The sequence below is a fragment of the Solenopsis invicta genome, chromosome 1 (genome assembly GCF_016802725.1).
Source record: "Solenopsis invicta isolate M01_SB chromosome 1, UNIL_Sinv_3.0, whole genome shotgun sequence".
NCBI classification, from domain to species: Eukaryota; Metazoa; Arthropoda; class Insecta; order Hymenoptera; family Formicidae; genus Solenopsis; species Solenopsis invicta.
The window spans coordinates 3,891,971-3,913,424 of NC_052664.1; positions in this window are offsets into that span (position 1 = coordinate 3,891,971).

Sequence of the window (21,454 nt, forward strand, 5' to 3'; positions counted from 1 at the left end):
AAATTCGGAATTAAATATGATAAAAGTCGACTAAATTCAGATTGCAAGGGATCGGTCTCAATATAGATTGTAAAATTTACTTCGATTCACAGCATAAATGTCGGTTCCAATAAATGATCACAAAATATAAGTAAAATGCACGATATATATACAGTAAATCAATATTCTGATCAATATCACACATATATTTCAAAAAAATATATCTTCGTTAAAGCTTTCATAATTATATTTATTTTCTCTTATTTATGTAATGTATTCCATTAATTTGTTCAACTCATCTCATAATATCATTATTATAAAATATTTTATATTGCAAGAGTTATTGGGAAAGAGGGTTATCTCTGGAGTCGATTAGTCAAATTTTTATTTTCCTTTATCTCAGCACATCCATTCACTTGTTGTACAAATTCAAAAGGAAGAAGTATTTTTGCTTGACATATTCATTCCAAGGTTTTCATTAAATTGGTTTAGTACTATAAAAGTATTACACAGTTTTCTGATTATGATAGCTTCAACTCAATTTCAATATTTCATGCACAATTTATAATTCATACACAATTGGATAAAATACACTAGCAATTATTCATGGGGAAATTGATTGGTCACAAGATGTACACCCAAGGACTTTGATTCTGTCCATGGGGAAATTTTCCAAACTGAGAAGTCACCACTTTCTACATACTCGCAGTTCATGATTAATGCAACCACTAGAGCTTATTGGTTGTTGTTGTTACGTTAATCATGAACAGTAAATATGTAGAAAGATAGCAACTTCTCAGTTTGGAAAATTTCCCCATGGACAGAATCAAAGTCCTTGAGTGTACTGAGTTAACGGTTCGTAAGTAACTTGTCTTGATGTTGTAAAGAAAGAAGATTCTATTTAGAATTTAAATGAATCTTTATTTATAATTCACTTGGTATACTGAATATAATTTAATCTGTCTTAATGAAAGAAATTATTTTGATAAAAGGGTTGTTTAAGTTTATTCGATTAAAGTTTTATTTAATTACTGGATTTAATTTCTTAAATGATATAAAATATTGTAAGACATTAAAAGAATCTATTAATTCTATTAATTATATTCACTTTAAATTTCGTAAACTTCAGAAAAATATTGAACAAAAGATGACCAGTTACGTAGGGGGAGTCAAAATAAATTCACAATAAAAATAAATCAACATATAGTTAATTTATTTTGTTCAAGTTTTAAGTCTTTGAAAGTCCAATATTTAATTCTCAAATAAAATATTTTGTTATTATTTTTTTAGACATCCGGTATATTAATCATTAAGTAAATCGTTAATAATTATTGCAGTGAAGGGCAAAAGTCGTATTAGTTCAATTGTCTGCATGTAACTCTTCAATTTGATAATCTCAAAATTCTGTTTATTTAGAGACACCTTATATAAATTGTTGAATTGGAAATTTCTTCTTTATTTAAATCATTAGTGTGTACAAATGTTGAAACATTTGCTTAGTAATTAAATTTAAATTGTTTATTAATTCATTTCACTTTAAAATTCAAATGTTGATTTATTTTGCAGAAATTTGTATATTCATATGGATTAACAAAGATCTGTACTCACCTATTAATTTTGGTCGATCCTTGTATATAATAATAATTGTCAGATTCTCTATTCAGCAAGACCTCTGCTTTCCAAAATTCTCAGCTGCAGAGGATGTAGTATTACAGTCAGATCCACTGTAGTTACAGCAACGTACATGGAATGCAAGAAAAGAAGGATCGTCAACAAAATTTGCAAAGTTTAGTTCACAAAATTTTATCTTTTACTTCAATATTACAAATGACAAGCAATTCAGAAATGGGCTTGAGAGCGCAGGCTCCACGGATCACCTCTAAAAAGTGTACAAATTTCCGCATTGAAGTTAACAGAGTTTGACGACACGTATAAACGTACCGAATTGACGCTCAAGGTACAAGATGTTAAAATCGCACTGACTCTAATAAGTTGTTAACTGTTTAACTACTGAACCGTCAATGAGATGTTATACCTTCAGAATCTCGCACGTCAATGCGGTAATTAGATGTTCTCTGTTTGAAACTCGCCGCGTCAATGAGAAGATACTCCGCAAAGCTCGCTTAAGTAGGCTAGTTTGTAGGCGAGGGGAGGTGTTACCTCTGACATGTGTATTGTCCGTGTAAATTTTGTTTAAAAATAATAATTTGGTAGTTTTGACAAATCATTTCCTAGTTCACGCTGTTATAGAAAATGAGTTGCATTCACTAAACTGGACGCTTTCTGACACTTTCCGTTAAGGGGGGAAATACATTTAGAGCGCTAAAAGAGAGGCAATTTTCAAGAATTTTTTAAATTAAAACCGTTTAATCGATTGTTTTAAAATTTGGTATACTTATTCTTCTAACTTTTTAGTACATACATAATTTTTTTTGTTAAAAAATATAAAAAAATATAAAAACTGTAGCGCTGCAAAGAAGAGAGGTAGCGATGTGTGTTGTCAATTGGCGTACACTCTAGCTCCTGTTGTATTGATCTGAGACAGACAGACAAATTTTTTTAAGTTAATAACATGTATACGCTCTATTTGTCCGAGAGAAAATGAGGAAAAATTGAAAATTGAAAAAATGGCGGATGTTTGAAAATAAAATTAAATTTTTCACGAAGTTTTCGTTGAATTTTGCAGTAAAAAAAGTAGTTTTTGTTTATAATTTTCAAAAACAATTTTGGAAAAATAGAAGATAAATGCATAGATAAGATGTGTGTAAAATATGAAGAGAATCGGTTGAGTAGTTTTTTCTCAATCTTGTACGCCAATATTAAAAATAACGTTTCGAGAAAAACGCGTTTAAAGTTTCGAGTAATAGAAAGGTAATGTTTTCATCAACTTACCGGCTAGTCAGCAATCCCAGGGCCATATAACAGTCCTTCAGCTTTTTCGTAAAGCTCGTTTTCGATTAAAAGTTGGTTTTGTCGCGTTGTACGAGCTTCTTTCGTTTGAGACAAGCTGCGACGCTCCTATCGAACTATTCGCCGCTCGTCGTTGTCGTCGGCGTATGTTCTACTTTGCTTGCCGATTACTAAATCCATCTTGCTCATGGATCGGTCCTGAATTTATATCTCTTCGGTCACAACGACAAAGTAAAACAAGCTTGAATCCAAGACCTCGATTTCTAGTTTCTTCAAATTTGAGATTTTGTTTGCCCTCACGACAAATAACAAGTTCGGATAGAGCAGTGAACACAGTAAAAAATTCAATAAAACGATAACGTGCAAAGGATTCCAATGCACGTCTTCACTGCTAGTGCTTTCCAGTTTTTTAGCACTTGTACTTTGTCCTACGGGTTCATCTGTTTTTTTACTTGATTTTTTTGAAAACTTTGAAAATTGACTTGGATTTTTTTTTCGCGGCCTTGATGATCTCTGCGATGTCGACTTACTTCTTTTCGGATACGAGGACATTTTAAAATTTTGTAACGTATTACACAGACTTCAGAGCCCAACTGACACAGACCTTGAGTTCAAAACTTGTCTCGACTGGTCTCGATGCTTTCAAAACATCTGCTCAGTTATCTTAGCAGGCAATGATACAGGAGTGGAAATTATAAGAGAGGGGATACATTATTGTTATTCCCTCTCTCATAATTCAGCAGATCTATACGTGGGTCCCTATGCTCCGAACGCTCGAATATACCTGCGGCGCGCTATGATGCAGAGCGAAAATGAATCACGTTCATGGGCTCTAACTTCGAAAATACTTGGAATTTTGCTTTAAAATTTCAGGCACATATTCTTGAGATGTTGTACTTTCATTTTATGAAATAAAAAAATTTCACATTTTTTAAAAGTTCTAAATGTATTTTCTCCCTTAATTTGTGATAAAACACTAAAAATTTGTTATTAACATTTCTAATTAAAATTTCGCAAAAATAATAATTTTAGTAGAAAGGTAGTCGCTTAATTAGTTTAAGTGTACAATCTTGTAAAGATGTAGCTAGTAGTTTTCGAATAATTAAATGAAAAAGAAAATGATTTTTTATTATAGGTTTACGCATAAGTGCATCTCTCTTACTCTTACAGCGGGAGCGCAAAATAAAAAACTCAATTACTTGAAAACGGTTTAATACAGAGTTGCGAAATTTAAATAAATAAGTAGAATGTATAGGCCGGTTCAAACCCAGGGATCTCAGGGGGGTGCGGGGAAGGGGGGGATATTTCGGGTCGCGCGGGGGGACCTAACCGGCGATAAGGTCCCGCGGGTGGACTAAACCGGGTGGAGGAGGGGGAGGGGGGGCTTAAAACGGGGTCACACGTGTAAACCTAACAGGTAGTTCTGCGTAATCAATGTTTATATAAACAGTGATAACGATTCGAGGACCATGTTCTTGGCCGATGTTTAAATAAATTTGACACCTTTGAAATGTGTCGCGTGGAGGCAACTGGCCATTTAATGTAAACATGGACCATGTACTTGTCACTCTGTTTACATAAACATAATAAATCACACTGCGAGGAGGTGGGTATGACTGTACTTTGAAATCGGAAATGGTTCTGCGTAATCAATGTTTATATAAACAGAGATAATGATTCGAGGACCATGTTCTTGACCGACACCTTTGAAATGTGTCGCGTGGAGGCAACTACTGACCATTTAATGTAAACATGGACCATGTACTTGTCACTCTGTTTACATAAACATAATAAATCACACCGCGAGGAGGTGTATGACTGTATTTTGAAATCGGAAATGACTGTCATCACGAGAGGGATAAGCGATACGATGGCGAATATTTTGTGGGGTGTGCGCGGCTATTTCCGCGGGGCCCGCCGCAGCTGCCGCCGCCACCGCTGCCACCCGCTGGCGATCAATTTTCTCGTACATGGTCAAGCGTGTGCTTGCGCGTTTAGTCTCCCCCACCTCGCCACGCTTGTTTCTTTCGCGCGCCTCCTTAATGTCTACTATCTCGCATATTATTTACTAAGAAAATAGGAAACAATGGATAAGGATAGATTTTCAAATACATTTTAAAGAGTTTTTTAAAATCCTTTTTTATTGTTCATGTAATGCTTCGTTCACAATAGTATCAATAGCGTAAGCTCTTTTACGAACTCTTATCGTAAAATTTGCGCAATAATTCTGTCGCGTCTGGTTTGTTCATGACAAAGTTTGGACGCAAAAATGTTACAAAATGTTTAAATTTCTCAGTCGCAGTTGCAATGCTTTGATGCAGCGTATAATACATGTGCTCGACACAATGTTCCAGGTTGAATATAATAACATAGTTGCAGGTTTTAGGTAAATACAAGCATCGCGCAACGATAATTTAACAATATTTTCATCGCGCAGTTTCACGAGTTGCACGGTAAGGTCATGAATTGGTAACGATGGTGCTTCGGTTGACTGGACGAATCGCTCGAAATCCGCACGTTTATCTAACAGAGCTCTCCACGTTTTATAAGGTAGAACGATCCGGTTGCCGCGTGTATCGCCGAGCGATATCTCCACGCAGCAGGAAACAGATCCAACGTTGATCGCTACATCAATCCATTTGTAGGAAGTTGATGTTAGCGCAAACCTTCTACCCAAAATACGCGGCGTATACCGCGATTCCAAAGACGTGCTGAAAAAAACGGAGTGATAAGTAAAACGTACAATAAATGTATAAAACGTAATTTAAATATAAAGACACTTACGACCTCTCGCACGCTTCAGTCTGGATTGGAACGTAATAGTTTGCCATTGTTTATACCGAGAGAGAGATGCGTTGTCTCAGAACCGTTCAAACGAGCGACTAATTCAAAACTGATTATAAATTGCGACGTTTGTAGGAGGATTAAAGCTTCTGCAATTGTAAAAGAGTGGGGGATACTTTTCCCCTCTATAAAGCAATTTCATCATCATCGTTATCGCTCGAACGTGTCACGACACGTTTTCGCGGTCTGGCAACGTTGTACATGAAACGTGAAATATGACGTACATGAAACGTGAAACACGACGTACATGAAACGTGAAACATGACATACATGAAACGTGAAACATGACGTACATGAAACGTGAAACATGACGTACATGAAACGTGAAACATGACGTACATGAAACGTTACGTACATGAAACGTGAAACATGACGTACATGAAACATGACGTACATAAAACGTGAAACATGACATACATGAAACATGACGTACATGAAACGTGAAATATGACGTATGTACATGAAACGTAAAACATGACGTACATGAAACATGACGTACATGAAACGTGAAACATGAAAAAAAAAACGTTAATCTAAACATGAAAAACGTTAAACTAAACGTGAAAAAACATGAAAAACGTTAAACTAAACGTGAAAAAACATGAAAAACGTTAAACTAAACGTGAAAAAACATGAAATAACGTTAAACAAAACATGAAAACCGTTAAACTAAACGTGAGAAACATGAAACGCGAAACATGACGTACATGAAACGTGACGTACATGAAACGTGAAACATGACGTACATGAAACATGACGTACATGAAACATGACGTACATGAAACGTGAAATATGACATACATGAAACATGACGTACATGAAACGTGAAACATGACATACATGAAACATGACGTACATGAAACGTGAAACATGAAAAAAACGTTAATCTAAACATGAAAAACGTTAAACTAAACGTGAAAAAACATGAAAAACGTTAAACTAAACGTGAAAAAACATGAAAAACGTTAAACTAAACGTGAAAAAACATGAAATAACGTTAAACTAAACATGAAAAACGTAAAAGTAACGTGAGAAACATGAAACGTGAAACGTTACGTACATGAAACGTGAAACATGACATACATGAAACATGACGTACATGAAACGTAAAACATGACATACATGAAACATGACGTACAAGAAACGTGAAATATGAAAAAAAACGTTAATCTAAACATGAAAAAACGTTAAACTAAACGTGAGAAACATGAAAAAAAACGTTGGAGAAACGTAGATGTAATGGAGGGGAAAAAAAAAATGTATCTCGTATATTACGTATGTTTATTTTTGCAATTGTGTCCACCAATTGTAAAGTTTGAATACAATTTGTAAAGCACAATGTTTATTCGTACGGTGTTGCCCACATTGAAAAGTATTAGCATCATCTAGATTATTCAGATTATCCACGTCTTCGTAATCCACATGCAGGCTCTCGATGTAAGCGTATTCTCGCCGACTGTCCAGAATCAATTCTCCCAGCCATTTTCGTTTCTCATGTCCTTTGACGTATACAATCTCCTTGTCGTCAGGATTTTCAGCACCCAGTACTGCAGTTGTAATCATTTGTCTCGCTTTCCGGTACGGAACCACCCCGTCGGTGCCCCATCTTAGCCCATGATGCATGGCAGTGAGCCAAGAGGCGCAAGATCTTTCGGATTTCATCAGCCAATCCCATGGCTGGGGGCTGTCAAAGATATAATGCGCGAGAACGTTTCCCCCTCTAAGAGCAGCAAATTCTTTTACGACGAAACCTCTCAATCGTCCAAGGGGGAAACCTTGCAGATCCACGAACGTCGGCACGGACATGTCGCGGTCGAAACGAAGACTGTGGTCTACGTCGATGTATCGTATAATATATATATGCGTGGAATTAAGTGATTTTGCGCACAATGTTTGTCAACGGGTTGTACTGAATCACGCGATCGTGTATTATCAAGCAATAGGCACTAGTATTTTCTGGTACGTTATCCTTTGTCTCAAATTCCAATCGCACGTCAACGGTTGCGCTCTTGATTGATTCAACTTGCCGACTACAATCTATTATTATGAAAGGACCGTGACGTATAAAATTTGTCACTGTGAGATTCGGCTCGAGATACTCGTATCCGAGATAAGTTTTGCAGAAACGTGCATACATGTCGTACAGAATAGCCCATCTATTTTTACTAATATCTAAATTCATATCTTCATAAGGATAACTATCAGAGTTCAAGTACAGTTTCACGTTGATTAAATTGCAATGGTCGAATCGGCTCGTGTCCTCGGACATGACGTTTTTTCGACCGGTTTGCAGAGCAAAGATGACATATCGCGGCTTCTCGAGTTGAGTAGCGGTCTTGATAGCCCACGAGTGCTTGGTCGTACGTTGCAAAAGCGGATACTCGTAAAGATCCCACGAGCGAAAAGCCATGCTGAGGTATCGTCCGCTCTCCAATGTGCGCAGCATCGAAAGTTTATTTATTTCATTCAGTATTACGTGCGGCATTCGCCACTGAATCTTAAACAATTCTATCACAGGCTCTACCGCTGAATTTCCTTTTAGGCAATTGTTATCGTTGCGCGCTCGTATCAAGATCAATTCGTGACGAGCGTTGATCACTACTCGACGGTAATCCTCGCAGAATCCCAACAGCACGTAAAGCGGAATGCAAAAGTTGAAGTAGCCATCAGCGGTAGTCAACTGTTCTTCCCAGCCAGCATTTCGCAAAATCACGCTTTTGTCGGATGACAGCGTTACATAGTTTTTGAGTGAGCTAGTTATACCCACGTTTCTATTACGATCAATCTCGACACCGTCGAGTTCATATCTTATCTCATCAAACATAAACGCAACACAATTATTTCCCAAAACCACGTCACCGCCGACCTCCTGAGGTTTCTTCTTTTTTGTCAGCCTCCCTTCGACATATAGAAAGCTCTCGTACGGCAATGTATACAAATCCTGTTGCTATATGGGTATTCTTATCTCGTCGCTGTGCTCGTACGTTGTGTTTGCATACGGCGAATAAGCATGGGTCTCAATCTTGACAATTCGATCGTCAAAGATTGGCTCGTCTCCGATATTTAGAATATCAGTCATTTTTTTCTTTTTTAAATCAAGATTGTCGTACCGCAAATCCCAGTGATTGTAAAAATTTAACGTTTGATACACTGAGCTTCTTTCGCTTCTCAGTTGATCGAGTCGGATTATCAATCGATGATGATGATGATGATGATGATGTCACCGGTCTTGTAAAGAATGCGTTATCTCTCTTTGCTCGCTCAGCTCCACTCAACACAAGCATCTCATGTGTCGCGTTATCGTTTTCGAACGTGCAACCTGACGGTAATTTCCTCCCCTCGAAAATCCAGCAATCGTCCGTTTTGATCGACAATGCGTATGGTAAGATCCGTAACGCTTCGTATGATCACTGGCAAGTAAATGACTGTTGCAGGCCTTTCACTGAGCTTATATCCTGAAGGCACGCTCGGAGAAAATTCATGGATCGTATGCACACGCGCACCGTTATTGTATGCACCTGCGGTGATACTACATTCGACGCGGATAATATTTACGTTTATAATATTAATTGACATGTCCGATTCGTGCCATCTACGTGGATGCAGTATACGCTTTGAGAATCCCAGCAGCGATCCAATGCTGTTGGCTTTGTTAAAGTTTATTTTGTAAGCGCATTTAATTTCACATTTCATCGTGTTATGATTAGCTCGAATCACTATCGCTTCCTCGTTGTCATCATTGATCACGCCGATATCGCCGCGGACAACTAGCGTGTCACCGGCATCTGGCGCGTTGCGTCGTTTCTGCGAGATTGCGCGTATCAATAATTCGTTAATGGCCGGCATCTCGTATGATCCCTCGGGTATCGTAATCTCCACATCGTCTTTGCCGAAATAAAATTTATTGTTTGAGGCGTTCACGTTCGGTATCGTGTTTTAAGTTTCAAAAAGCGTTAAACCGAGTTCGTATTCGGCATCGGTCAAATCTATCGCCGGAGAGTAATTTGCAGCGAGAACGCTGCTCTTTCCGCTTAGCGTTAGCGTAAACGACATGATGGAAAAAGCGTTCGACGAATACTGAGACTCTTCGACACCTCATCGATCTTTTTAAAAGTCAACAGTTTGTAAAAATCTCAGGCACATTTGTCCGCAGAAATTTTGATTGTACGTCTGATAGGACGTTTGATTGTACTCTATCGTAACATTGCATCCGAAAAATCGCACCAACTTTCGAGGCGGTCGAAGATTGCCAAAGCTGTCGAAATACACAACGCGGTTGCCCCTCTTTGCGTAAGCCACCCAGTACGTGCCAGGGCCCGTGGTATCGTCCATATTAACGATACCGCTCTCGTTTCGACGTACGCCACTCGTCGGTAAAGCATTACGCATGTACACACCTCTAAAATACAGTATGCGCATACGTCTCGCCAGCTGGTTCAATTGCACGTCGGTGGTCACGCCCGCAGGCATTTTTATCGTCTTTTCAACGTTTTTTTTTTTCTCTTAGTTGATACGCCCTGTCCGCGTTTATACGGCCCGAGATAAATTCCTCGTCCGTATTTATAAGGTGCCAAGTATAGACCGCGACCTTGTTCCATCGCGCGATTGTGACGTTGCAGTTCTTCAAGTTGACGACGCGCATCTTTGCGGGCGCTTACCGCTTTCGCTACTTTTGCAGCTCCACCGATCAAAAATCCTAGAACGCCCAACATTGGCAGAATTGGTAACATGCCGCCTCGTTTTGCCGACGGAAGTACTCGTTTTTTTTTTCGTCGTCGTCGTTTTCCTCTTTCTCGTCTTTGCATTCATACCCATGCCGATCTTGGTCTTGGCCTTCATCGCTGCCCAGATGGCTGCAGCGGCGGCTCTCTCGCCCAAAGTCGAGTCTCTCGCGGTAATGCATTTCCGTGCTGACGCTGCGAGTATATCGTCAGCAGCGTGTCTATCGACGAGTTCGTTACTCTTAGAATACGCAATATTGTGTTCGCGGCACGCTGCGTCCAATGGATGTACGTCCGTGTCGCCTCTGGCTAATCGTTTCTTCAGCCGAGTGCCCGGACCGCAAAACTGGTAACCGGGGATATGTAACTCGAAAGGAAGCGCGTTTATCGCTCGATTCAGCAAACTTCCGGTTTTGTTCGACGCTGACATTCGCTGCAATCTTTTATCCTCGGTGCAGGGCCGTCGATGTGCGTACGCTGCCAAGGTTGATTATAATGCTCCTCGCAGCGACGATAAGTTTGAACTACCGGGTCCACCTGTATATGTTTCGGAAGCCGTTCCCAAACGTGGTCGATGTAATTACCGTACACGCGTAACAATACGACTTTAGGTATATATTGCAACTGCTCAGCGCTTAGGTCCAGAATATCGCTGGGATGTGACAGCGCGAGTAACATTTTTGATACTGAGCTACTCAAGATTTCACAGATCTATAAATAGGCCCTCGACGCGTCACGCGAGTTTAGTGTGAAACATGAAATTCGTGCGGCAGTCGCTGACGATACGCGTCACAAACTGCGACGAGAAATTGCGAATGATGGGGGACAACGCGCAGTTGCGGAAACACGGTGAAATACTACCGAGTACCATCCGCGCAATAATTGCGGGACCATCTTCGTGCGGCAAAACTAATGTTCTGATAAGCCTGCTCGAGAGTCCGCATGGTGTACGTTTCGAGAATATTTATATTTATTCCAAGTCGCTGCAGCAGCCTAAATATCAATATCTCGAAAATCTGTTGAAATCGATCGATGAAATCGGTTACTTTACGTTCTCCAATAATAGCGACGTTATTCCACCGAGCGAAGCGCTTCCGAATTCAATCTTCGTCTTCGACGACGTGCGATAAGCAGGATGCGGTGAGAGAATACTTTTCAATGGGCCGCCACTCGAATATCGACTGCTTTTATCTTTGTCAAACGTACGCGAGGATACCTAAACATCTGATACGTGATAACGCCAATCTCCTAATTCTGTTTAAACAGGATGGTACCAACCTCAAACACGTTTACAACGATCACGTAAACACCGACATGTCATACGACGAATTTTGTGCTTTGTGCCGTGCTTGTTGGCAACAAAAGTATGGATTTCTAGTGACAGACAAGGACAGCGCGCTTAGTAACGGACGATACAGAAAAGGATTTAACGAGTTCGCGGTACCGCAAAACGATTAGTCATTATCGATACGTCAACGTTGAACGTTAACATGGCGGAAAATAACGAAGATGTACGCAAGCGTGAGCAACTCGCGAGGGAGATTGAAAAAACGAGCGATGCGATCCGCAAGAAACATCGCGCTTTAAAAACCGGCAGGATCGAGGAGGAAATTGCAATGGAGAGACGTTTCAAGCCCATCGTCGCACCTCTGAAATTGTCGAGGAATCTCAGCCGATTAAAAGAAAAGAAGAAATCAAGGAAGAAAGAATAATTAAGAATAGACCGAGCGATGACGATGACGACGATGGTGCATCTTACGAATTGTCGAAAGCAACATCGAGCATAAAGCAACGTTTTGAACAAGCGTACGATGCAATGGATTCACCAGCGATAACGTCAACACGGCGTACGATGATTGGTCCTGCAACATTAACTAACAAGGCTCTCGAGAACGTTTTCGAAACCACAGACGATTCGTTTGGAACCTCTGTTCAACATCAGATGCAAACGTTGGAAGGTTGAAAAACGTTGTCTGAGCATTTAGGCCCGCTCGGTCAAAAGTACATCGGAGATTTCTTCAGCGGTGGTGGAAAAGAGAAAATTATAGACACCGTGTATGGTGTTCGTCTCGACAAGGATGGAATGATGCTTGGTAATAAAAAGTTTGACGTGGACATCAATGATAACATAATTATCGATGGCGTGCGATACGCTGGCACACCCGGTCTTTACGAGTTGATTTTTAAGAGACTCCCCGATGATTTTCTCTATAAGGAGGACGATTTGCAAATGTACAAGAGCATATTGTTGACTACAAACGTACATAGACGTAATTACACCGCGGAGAGTCGACTACGAGGCAACAAAGGATACAAGTATAGATACGTGATCGCACCTTTGATGTCAATCGAATCTACACCAAAGAGAACGAATAAATCCGGAAAGGGATTGCCTCGCGCTATGATACTAAACGACAACGCGATTGATTACGTGCACTGGGACGATCCCAACGAATTAGTAGATCGTTTACGATTGCTAGACGCTTCACATCGAGCGGGCAACGACGCTCACGGCAACGAGATATTGTCCATCGTGGAAGAAATTCGTGAAGCTGGCATAATTATAAATTAAATCGTATACCCACGAAACGAGTCAGACGAGAGGTTGATTTTGTTTGAGAAGGACGTGCGATAGATGACAATAATGAGCAGCAATGAACGTCGAAAAGACGGTTACGAACGTTTAACGAATGACTTTGAACGATTCTTAAATAAAAATCGGACGTTTCAAGAACGGTTGTCAGACAATTATCGATCGGCTCAGGATCGCTATGAAAAGACACAAGAACGAGTGAAGGATGGTTATCGAATGGCCGTAGATCGAGACAAGAATGAGTATGAAAAATTATCTAATCGACAGAAACCGGAAGACAAAGAAAAGATATTAAAGGAAGACAGAAAATACTGATAAATGGAGAAAAAACGTCTTTTTTTTAACAAAGCAGACGAACTTTGCAATGCCGACATTATAAATTACATCGTGTAACCGCTAAACGAGTCAGTCGTAATGCAATTCGTTTACGCGCCGAAATATGAGTTCATCGAAGAAAACAATAAGCTCCGAGAGGCAACAAATCGTCGAAGAATTACACGCGTCAGCTAGACACAATTTTCCTAGAAGACGTGTTATAATCAAAGGATTCAACGATCTTTGGCAAGCTGATATCGTCGAGATGCGTCCCTATTCAAAGTATAATAGAGGTCATAATTACATACTTACCGTCATCGATGCGTTGAGTAAATACGCCTGGGCAGTACCGCTCAAGAGCAAGGCTGGGCGCGAGACGGCTGACGCAATCGCCAAGATAATTCGAGAGAGCGGAAGATGCCCGAAAAATTTGCAAACGGATATGGGAAAGGAATTTTATAACGCCGATGTGCAAAAAGTCTTGTAAAAGCATGACATTAATCATTATTCTACATATTCGATTTTAAAAGCATCGATAATAGAGAGATGGAATCGCACACTTAAGAACGATATGTGGCGTATGTTTACACTCAACGGGTCGCACAAGTGGGTCAACGATCTGCCGCGTCTGGTGTCGGATTACAACAACCGCAGGCATCGTACTATCGGCATGCGACCAGTCGACGGTCGGACTAATTCGGAAGTTGCTGAAAAACTCATGGGCACTGTATACTCTCACATAAAAGTCATGGGACCCGCGAAATTCAAAGTAAACAATTCGGTGCGCGTGAGCAAGCACAAAACGACATTCTCTAAGGGGTACACCCCCAATTGGACCACCGAGGTGTTTAAGATCGTTAAAGTACAGCGCACTAATCCCGTAACTTATCTCCTAGAAGATTATCGCGGTAAACATATAGCGGGTGCCTTCTATGAGTACGAGTTGCATCGACTCATCCAAATGTATACCTGGTAGAGAAGATAATAAAGAAGAAAGGAAACAAAGTTTACGTCAAGTGGCTGGGATTTGATGATTCGCACAACTCATGGATAAATAAAAAAGATGTTATTTGATTTATTTCAATTAAATATGTATATATTTTATATCATATAAGCGTTTACAAAATATATAAAATGAATACAAACAATTTTTTTGGTCTTTATTCTTCTTCTATCCTTATTAATACAAAATGTCATATAAAAATTTTTATTAAAAAATGTATATCTAAAATTTGAAAAAATATCAAAATATCTTATTCATAAAACGTCAAATATATATTAAGCGTGTAACATATATGAAACAATACATAAGATGTATAAAATGAAGCATACAGAATATAAAACAAAGTATAAAGTATGAATAACGTACTAATATAAAATATTACTAGCATATTAAACGTGTAAGAAATATAAAAAAAATGTAATACAATAAAAGATTAAATTGCATAATATTTGTAAAAATGTGATAACATCTTATGATTATAACTGTATCTGCCAATGTCCCCATGGTAATGTATTTGTTAATGATGATGAAACAAGGTATCTTTTATCATCATATGGCGAGAGCGCCACTTTGGATTCTGAAACCGTAAACACTTAATGCAGCTTCGAACGTATACACGATTGGTTACGAGTTAATTCTATTTCATCGTTCAAACATCGCATATAATCTTCAAAAGTAATAGTTCGCGCTACTACATTGTTTTTCACACCTTTCGCTTTTTTGGTATCCTTTGTACCATCTACTTTGATCGCGTACATCTTTGCTCTAAGCCCTACAAATTAGGTCATGATCGCACCGTTGTTTTCATCTTTCATTAGACCGAGGACTTTTTTATTCGCGAGAGGCATACCGTACGGGTTGTCTGCGGGATAATCGCTTGTATCATATCTCGCTATATCACGTTTCATCGTTGAATAAATATCATCGCACTCGAGGAAAGAAACAAGACTATCAGTATCTGAATATAACAATTTGCACTTGTCTTTATATAGCGGAAACATATATTCGTGATGAAATTCGTACTAGCAGATTTTTGATATGTCAAGTATGCACATACCCACATAAATCGGCTTGTTAAACTTTACCTCGAGTTTACGCAGTTCGACGGCAACTAAATTTTCCGCAAAGACGCTGCGGCTGTGAAAATTTGGTTTAGGGATCATTGCCTCTGCACCGTAACGTCCTTCCCATTTTGTCAATAATTTTACGTCTACGTGATTACGTACGTTTTCCATAGTTTTTCCAAACGCGGCGTTGTTCATCGATTTGTACAAATTCTTTTCGAAATCATTTATTGCATTCATTCTAAATTTTGTATTCAATTCTATATAATTGCGAAGCCATGGAGATTGAGCAAACTGTAATACGCGATGAATTTTTGTTACGCGAAGCCCATTGCGCGTGCATTGTTGCAAATAACTGTAATGTATCACATACCGCTTTTTATCGTACAACGTTGCGAGAAGTTTTTTCTGCCGTGATCCTGGCGGTTTATCATGTGAAGGACAGAAAGGTAAGTCAGTGTGACGATCGTGCAGACATTGTGGATATGTGAGATCGACTTCTAGCACATACCCAGTGGGCGAATCCGAAGCGATCGCGTTCACGTCAAAATTGTCAACGTTTTCGATCCATTGAAACTCACCGTATGGTAATGGTTGACACATCACAAAACCATACATATTGTTTATGTCAAAATACATTAGATAAGAAAATGGTTTCGATGGATCGTAAGAACGCATGTACTTATTATTGGCTTTAGCATATCTACCGGAGCATTGACTCAAACCACCGCGTATACCACGTTCTATAAATAAGATCATGTCTATATCGGTGAGCAACTCAAATCTTACGCGTGTTAGTTTCAACATTGCATCCCAAGTCTAGCCTGGCAATGTGTAATAATGCGCGGGATCAAGATCATAACTATTAATGCTACTTTCGCGGAAGTTTTGAAAAATATCAGCAAATAATAAGACATCGGTCTTGAGATATAGATCGCTGTATTCACCCAGGGTTTTGATTGAGAACCGCTGCCAAACTTTCTGAGCATGAGCATAATCTATCTGTGATATCGTCTGCTTGGTAAGAGAACTATAAAATGATTCACGCGGTGGCAGTTGCGTTTCATACAGTTTGTCAACGTTATCCACGTATTCGTATGGAAAGACACCTTTGCGTGTCAACAATTCAAAGTCTTCGTTTGATAACGAGGAAAATTCCGAATGAGAAATTTTTAATTTATCAAGACTTAAAAACGATGCCAATTTGTCAAGACTTGAACTTAAAAACTTGTACGAATCGATGAATCGTAGCCGTATACAATTTCGTGCATTTCTGAAAATTATGTCTTTATCACAAGTATTTTCAACATATTTGGTAAAAGATATATATTTTTCTTTATTTATCGGTAGTAAATCGATTTTGCCTTCGAACGTGATGGCAATTTCTTTTATGATGAAATGTGCATCGTAACCAGATAAATTATGAAATACGATCAGAATAACGTATGAATTTTTGTAATTTAAATTACAATCTGAATGAGCTGGATCACGGTAAGACCCTGTCAAATGGCAATGATCGCGCACACGTATACTATTCGGTGCGAACGGTTTTTCACAGATATGACAATTCCTCGCGTTACTGTATGCCTCTTGCTGCTCTTTAGTTAATGATTCCATAGGAACATTGGCGGATTTTCTGGCTTTCACGCTATGCGCCAGGTTTTCGAGTTCTTTCGCGAACCACACGACGCAATCGTTATTGCGACGAAAGTGATACTCTGACAACGCGTCGTCGTATGAGCACTTAACATAATATGCTATACTAAATACCTCGTGATGCTGATACGGGTAATAAAACGATAAATTTGAAGTGTTCTCTGTTCCTGGGTCAATCTTCCGCAGTATGCACTCCAAATCTGAATAAACAACAAAGGGTACACGCTCCTTGTTGTTGTAATTATCGAATTCAAGCCACTTGTTATCCTCGCTCGGTAGTAGAACGGCGCAGTCGTTTAATTGCTGACAATCCACTTTGTGTGACTGCAACTTTTCTTCTGAGCTGAAGTAATGCAGACAACTATAAAAAATAGAAGACGATTTTTTAAAATTAAAACAATTTTTATAAGTGATAAATATTTTTTTTAACAGATTTTATTATTACCGATCACAGATGAATTTCTTTTGTTCGTTTTTGCTCAGCTGTAAACTGATTAGTCGTGTGAACCCGTGACAGGTTCTTAATTCACGCAAAGTGGCCGAGGCTGTTATCACGTTCATCTTCCAAGTACAGTAGATTGGCATGTTTCTCCTTCTTATCCTTGGTGAGCCTTATCGGGAATATGCCTACTTTCTTTTCTTTTCTGTCGAATTCGGTACCGTACGCATTTACCGACACGTCGTTTAATCGTTCAAATTTTCCAATGTCTTTTATGTTCATTGGAAATGTTATGTCACTAACATTTAAAACAGTCGAATAATGCGGATATGACGACTCTCGGTCTGCATGTCTTTCGGCAGGGTACAGAGCGGCCACTACTGACCACGCGAAATACGCATTGTCTTTCGATTGCACATTAATCACGACACGTTTATTCTTTATTTCCCGCGGCAATTCGATGCAACATCCCGCGTGCATGGGATTATGTTTATTAATGTTTACCGTTAAATTCTTTATTCGCGTAAGAGCCCAACCACTATCGCGTTCTTGGAACTCGTCGAGCATCGCCAACGTGACATCGATGACACTCTGTTGATACCACTCGCGCAAATTTGACGATTGATAAAGTTCATTGTTCCTCGTAGCGATATTTTTAATATTACGTTCATCATGATTATTAACATATTCACCATTAAATACGGTTTTTACCTTTACACTATCATGTTTCGCGATAGCGTCTTGCACTCGCTCAATCACCAAATCACTGGCGTCCTCCAAAAAATGTCGCGGCTCGATATAATCAATGTTAATAACAGCGCCAGTCACAATGCGATTCTTGAACGCGGTCTCGATCTCGCGCCATACGAGCGATTGCTTATCCTCAGCGCCAGTGCTTGCATAATTGCCACCAACGTGCATGAAACGTCTTTCTAACTGCGCTTTTTCACCTTTGAGTCGCGCGATTCTTGACACAAGTGATTGTCTTTTTCCCACGGCGAGTCGAGGACGTTTGGCACTACAATGTTCTTCGAGCTGCGCGAGGTACTCGTCGCATCGTTGCAACCACTCGAAACATTCAGCTAAATTTGCAATCTGCGAGCATTGCTTGAGCAGTTCGCGTTCCACTCGCTCACTATTTTCCATTTTTTCAGTTTTTTAGTACGTATCACACGCTTTCTCGGAGCACTTGCACGTATTTTGTTTACATGATTTGCAAATTCGCTGGGCGCTTAGAACGTTACAGTGTCCCATTATATATTTTAATTCACAAAAATCAGGAGGTATAGCGTATCTCCACCAAGGATCATCCTGCTCTCTATTTCTCTTTTCAACCCACCGATTAAATAAATTAATCACTGCAGGTTCGCGCTTATCGTCGCAGTTCTGTGGTGGTGGTGTATACACGTTTATTGCAAGAAATTTGATGCATTGTCCATGACCAGCGGGAATCGTAATCTGCAGAATGATGTCGTACATAGAGATATTCTGGTAAATTTTTTTTGCCCACTGGTATTTGTTTAATTGCTTTTCTTCACAATTATCAAACGCGCACAGATGGTCCAGTATGAGCAAATACAATTTTCTTTTCCTGTAGTCTGACAATCTACAAACACGTTCTGAGTTAATAATGACACCTTGTCTCACGGCACGTTCACAAGTCCCGCGTATTCCTAATTCTCGATCGCGAAGGAATTTTATCGACGATACTCGTCGTCGTGGAACATCGGTTTCTTCTTCTTCTTCTTCCGGCATAAACACATTATCGAGAACGTACACGATTTTTTCTAGATCAAAATCTATAAATAGACTTATGTCTATATCAAACACTGCGTCGTCAAACTCCATTTTTGACTGCGTTTAATGTGAACTTCAATATGATCAACCATTTTTTAGAGAGTAACTATTACGACTGATTCGGTGTTCACATAGACCGTATAATACATTCGCCAGACTTATAACCGAAACATGAATTTTGTTTAATCGATCGAAATATTAAGCTTCCCTCTTGCATCATCTAAATATTGTTTCAACGTGCAGCAGCCGGATTATCGGCGGTTATCTTTACTAAGAAAGATACCTTGCACGATTAGACATGCCACTGGGTGGCAACCGCACACGAAAAAGAGCTCACGTAAACAAATCTAAATATTATTTACACGTGTCATTAGAAGTCGGACTATCGGCGCTTCTCTTTACTAAGAAAGATATCTTGCAAGATTAGACATGCCACTGGGTGGCAACCGCACACGAAAAAGAGCTCACGTAAACAAATCTAAATATTATTTACACGTGTCATTAGAAGCCGGATTATCAGCGCTTCTCTTTACTAAGAAAGATACTTTGCACGATTAGTCATGTCACTGGGCGACAACCGCGCATGAAAGAGAGCTCACGTAAACAAATCTAAATAATATTTCAACGCGTTATTAGCACAGCTGAAAGAGCTGTTCAGCGCTTTTCTCTCTCTCTCTCTTGCATCCACCTTGACCAAAAAATTATTAGAGGATAGCGAGCATTGGGGGGCGGCGGTGGCGGCGGCGGCCCCCGCGGAAATAGCCGCGCACACCCCACAAAATATTCGCCATCGTATCGCTTATCCCCCTCGTGATTACAGACATTTCCGATTTCAAAGTACAGTCATACACACCTCCTCGCGGTGTGATTTATTATGTTTATGTAAACAGAGTGACAGGTACATGGTCCATGTTTACATTAAATGGTCAGTAGTTGCCTCCACGCGACACATTTCAAAGGTGTCGGTCAAGAACATGGTCCTCGAATCGTTATCTCTGTTTATGTAAACATTGATTACGCAGAACCATTTCCGGTTTCAAAGTACTGTCATACCCACCTCCTCGCGGTGTGATTTATTATGTTTATGTAAACAGAGTGACAAGTACATGGTCCATGTTTACATTAAATGGCCAGTTGCCTCCACGCGACACATTTCAAAGGTGTCAAATTTATTTAAACATCGGCCAAGAACATGGTCCTCGAATCGTTATCACTGTTTATATAAACATTGATTACGCAGAACTACCGGTTAGGTTTACACGTGTGACCCCGTTTTAAGCCCCCTCCCCTCCTCCACCCGGTTTGGTCCACCCGTGGGACCTTATCGCCGGTTAGATCCCCCCGCGCGACCCGAAATATTCCCCCCCTTCCCCGCACCCCCCTGAGATCCCAGGGTTTAAACCGGCCTATACATTCTACTTAAATATATGTATTATTGTATTAAAAGTATGGTTGTTACATTATTATACCTTGCTACCGGCGATTTATTATTTTAAAAATTAGAGGTATTCTCTTATGGAAGTTACATGTTAAAATTATCGATCTTTAAAAATCGATATTTCCAAAACTAATAAAATTGAAAATTTGAAATTTAGTATTTAGCATTATGATATTAAAAAGAACTTGAGTGTAAATTTTTGTGTTTCTAGAACTAATGGTTTTTGACTTATACTCGTAGTTGGATCTTTTTCACGTGTAATGTTCCCATAATAATATCGATTTTTCTTTACTGCATGCAGCATGTGTAATATATAAATATTCTAAAGAAAGAAAAATCTGTATTTCTTAAACGCGCGGACAGATTTTAATGAGATTTAAAATCTGAACGTATAAAGATATTGCCTTTCGAGGGATATAGGTAGAAAGTATGTAAAATTATTATTTAAAGGAGCTTGTCCATTGCCTATACATGTATTGGCGTAAAGATGTGTGCGTGTATATGTGTGTAGATATATTACTTATTTTATTTTAAAGTCAACGGAAGTATTTATTAGGTGTATGCATTAATTGTAAAGGATTTACAAGAGATGACGTAACTAGTACTATATCGCATCAGGCCAAGTTGCTAACTTCATGTTAAAGCACCATCAAATGGCTTTAGTTTTCTGTATGCGCCACTGTGCCGAATTGTAA